Source organism: Colobus angolensis, unplaced genomic scaffold (genome assembly GCF_000951035.1).
Source record: "Colobus angolensis palliatus isolate OR3802 unplaced genomic scaffold, Cang.pa_1.0 Scaffold8, whole genome shotgun sequence".
NCBI lineage: Eukaryota > Metazoa > Chordata > Mammalia > Primates > Cercopithecidae > Colobus > Colobus angolensis.
This window is the reverse complement of record NW_012121820.1, coordinates 11,767,529-11,771,471: the sequence shown is the minus strand read 5'-3', so window position 1 is coordinate 11,771,471 and position 3,943 is coordinate 11,767,529. Positions and strand designations below refer to the sequence as shown.

Here is a 3,943-nt window from a genome sequence, read left to right as displayed (position 1 = left end):
GTATAGAATGATCTGTAAATGTTAGGTCCATTTGGTCTAAAGTTTAGTTTAAATCCAATGTTCTTTGTTGATTTTATGTCTAGATGATCTGTTCGGTGCTGAGAGTGGAATGTTGAAGTTCCCCACCACTACTGCATTGCATCTCTCTCTCTTTTTGGACCTAGTAATATTTGCTATATGAATCTGGATGCTCTAGTATTGAGTGCATATATATTTAGAATTGTTATATCCTCTTGCTAGGTTGATCTTTTTGTGTAAAATGTTCTGTGTGTGTGTGTGCACACGTGCATTTTTTTTTTTTTTTTTTACTGTTTTTGAGTTAAAGTTTGTTTTATGTGATAGAAGTACAACTATCCTGCTCATTTTTGGTTTCCATCTGCATATAATATCTTTTTCCATCTTTTTACTTCCAGTCTATGTTTCTTTACTAATAATTTGAGTTTCTTGTAAGAAGCAAATAGTTCAATCATGTTTTTAAAAGACTCTATTCAGCTATTCTCTTTTTTATTTTTTTCATTTTATAAGCACTTGGTTTTATTGCACAGAAGCAGTTGAAATTGGACTCCAGTGGAAAGTGCACACTGGCATAATTCAGTGGCCAGTGCCCAGCCCCACCTGGACAGCTCTTCCAGAATAGAGAGCTCTGGGCAAGGGCTTGGCCACTCCTTTGGAAAACAGAAGGCATGTGGAAATAATTGACATGTCAAGCATAATGTGTCTGTAACTGCTCATTCATTATTGTGGTCATCTGTCAATTGTACATAGAGGCAATAAATGCACTTATTTGGAAAGGAGGGGGGCAGTTTTTATAGTCAAGTGTTTACGTGTGACATTCAGCATGTATCACATTCAGCTACATAAGCTTTCATAACACAATCGTCCATCGCCTGGGGAGGGTGTTGGGGCAGGGGGCTGGATTTCCCAATCTTGCTAACATATTGATAACAGAAATTCCTGTTTGAAGAAGGAGGCCCCATCATCTAAGCAGTTTCTTTTTACACAAAGAAAGAAAAAGTGAAAATTGCATTACTCCGATCCCTGAGCTCTGGACCCCTTCTGAGTTTCTTTGGCTGCTCTGGACATTCCTTTCTCCTTGCCTTACTTCCCCTTGGCGGTCTTGTCTTCTGTGGCTTTCTCTGGAGGCCTGCTGTCTTTGGTCTGTGCTGGAGGATTTTTCAGCCTTTTCCGCCTTAGGTTTGCTTGGGTCCCTTGAGAGGGTCTTGTCATCCTCCTTGGTTTTGGCCTCTGTCTTGGGTTTCTCCTCAGGCTTCTTGGCCTCAGTGGCCTTCTCCTCCTAGGTGTCTTTTTTCTCTGGTGCTGCCGCTGCCTCCTCCTTCTCTGCTGGTTTGGTGGGTCCCTTGGCTTTGGTATCATCTGGTTCCTTCTTGGCCACCTATCTTCTCTTTGGGTTTAGCATCTTCCTTCACCTCCACATTGGCAGGAGCCTCCTTCTCTGGGGTGGCTGCTTTTTTCTTATCTTCAGCCTCTTCCTTCTTGGCTTCAACTTTGGATTCTTTGGGCTTTTCGATGGCAGGTTTCTTCTTCTCCACCTTGGGCTTTGGGGCCTCTTTGGGTGCCCCCTCTTTCTTGCTGTCCTCCTCCTTCTCCGTTTTTGGCATGGCGGAAGCTTTCTCTTCCTCTGCCTTCTTTGGGGGATATTTGCCTTTCACTTCTTGGGGCTTCTTTTCCTCCTTCACTGGGGACTTCACTTCTTCCTTCTTTGGGATCTCCTTCTCAGGGACCTTGGCATCCTCCTTCAGGGGCGACTTCATCTTCTCTGGGGACCTGACCTCCTCGACAGAGCTTTTGGCCTTTTTGGGGGATTTGTCTGCAGGGGATCTTGCTTCCTCCTTCGAGACTTCACGTCAAGCGTCTTGGCCTTCTCTGGGGATTTTGCTTCCTCCTTCACTAGAGACTTGGCCTTCTTGGGAGACTTGACTTCAGCTGGAGATTTTGCCTCTTCCTTCTCAGGGGACTCCGCTTCCTCCTTTACTGGGGACTTGGCCTTTTCAGGGGACTTGACCTCAGCTGCAGACTTTGCTTCTTCCTTCACTGGGGACTTGGCCTCAGCCGGTGACTTTGCTTTTTCCTTCACTGGGGACTTGGCCTTCTCTGGAGACTTGGCCTCAGCTGGTGATTTTGCCTCTTCCTTTGCTGGGGACTTGACCTCGGCTGGGGATTTTGCTTCCTCTTTCTCTGGGGACTTGGTCTCAGCTGGTGACTTTGCCTCTTCCTTCACTGGGGACTTGGTTTCCTTCTCTGGGGATGTGGTGTCTTCAGCTGGGAGAGACTTTGCTTTTTCTTCTCCCTCTTCTGCCCCCTCCTCTTCACTCTCTTCTTTCTCCTTGCCCTCCTCCTCTCCGGCCTCTTTCTCCTCTTCTTCAGTCACTGGGGTCTCCTCCTTCTGTTCCTCCACAATCACAGTGTCTTTCTTCGACTCCTCTACCACTTTGATCTTCTCTTCACTTTTGACCTTTATGTGAGTGGACACGGAGGGAATTTTGGGGAGTCCTTCTGGAAGCGAGAAAGGAATTGGGCCAAAGCCAGTCCCACACTCTTCGCCTTCCAAGAGTTTTCTGTAAGCGGCTATCTCTGTATCCAAAGCCATCATGACACTGAGCAGGTCCTGGTATTCTCGTAGCTGGGCTGTCACTTCCCACTTGGTGTTCCTCAGCTCAGCGTCCAGTTGCTGAATGGTTTCCTGGTAGGAGGCAATGTTGGTCTGATGACGGTCCTCCAGCTCAGAGCGCTGCCTCTCCAGTGAGTCCTTGGTGCTTTTCAGTGCTTCCAGCTCTATGGTCCTGGCCTGCAGCTGACACAAGTTCTCAGTTATCTCCTCCTGCGCTGACCGCAAGGCTTCTGTGTTCACCATCGCTGCCTCTCACAGACAGTCCAGTCTCACTCGTAACCACTCCTCAAACTACAGCACGCTGGGCACCTTTTGGCCTTCAACCTGCACGCCACGCCCATCTCACGCAGCTCCGACGTCACGTCGCACTTGAGGGCGTTGCGCGTCTCAGCCTGCCCCTGCGCCTGCGCGGCGCTGCAGCCCTGGCTCTGGCAGAGCAGCTCGCCCACCTCCTCCAGCTGGTAGTGGTGGAGCAGGTAGCCGCACTCCTCCTGCAGCGCCTGCGCCTTCTTCTGCAGTTCCACGCGCACCACCTCGGCCCCCTGTGCGAAGCGCCTGAGCGCGTGGGCCGCCGCCTCGGCCTCCTCGCGTTGCCAGACCTAGTTGTCGAGGCGCTGGCACACGTGCGAGATGTCCTCGAGCAGGTGCTTCTGCTCCAGGCGCAGCACCGCACCGTACCGCACCGCACCGCACCGCGCGTCTTGTGGACCTCGCGCTCGTGGAACTCGCCCATGGCCTCCAGGCTGCGGTCGTGTACCTCCAGCTGCTGCTCTTTGTCGATGTAGCCTGCGAAGCGGTCCTTCAGCGCCTGCAGCTGCTGCTCCTCACTGCTCGCTGCGGCCGCCGCCACCACGCATCCCTCTGGCCGGTTGCTCAGCGTGTCCAGTAAGTCGATGCTCGAGGAAGCGGCTGGGCGAGGCAGACATGGAGCTCACGGACGTCCGCGGCCACGAGTGGAAGCCGACCGGGCCGAGCGCGTCCCGTCCCGCCTGAGCTGCCCTTTTGGACTAGCACCTAGTGGCAGCTGCCACCACCGTGCAGCGGCGGGAACGAGGCGCCCAGCAACGCGTCCGCGCTGCGGAAGCTCATAATGGCTGGAGCAGGTGCGTGAGGCCGGGACGGGGAGGGAGGCAGTGCCTCTCTTATCTTTTAAGTGGAGAATTTAATCCGTTTACATTCGAAGTTATTGATATGTCAGGCTTTGTTTCTGTCATATTGTTAATTGCTTTCTGGTTGGTTTATATATTGTTTGTTCTTTTCCTTTTATTGTTTGATGGGTTTCTGTAGTGGTACCATTGAGTTTTTTCTTTCTCC

The 3,943-nt window shown here is 51.1% G+C and overlaps 1 pseudogene across 1 annotated transcript; it reads right to left on the bottom strand.

The window, feature by feature from the left end:
- Window positions 1-1,098: 1,098 nt before the first annotated feature.
- Window positions 1,099-3,718, bottom strand: LOC105502484 (annotated as a pseudogene). Its single transcript, XR_001000346.1, has 2 exons — window positions 1,880-3,718; window positions 1,099-1,811 (listed from the first exon to the last, which is right to left on the bottom strand). The product of XR_001000346.1 is annotated as a neurofilament heavy polypeptide-like (transcript).
- Window positions 3,719-3,943: the final 225 nt, after the last annotated feature.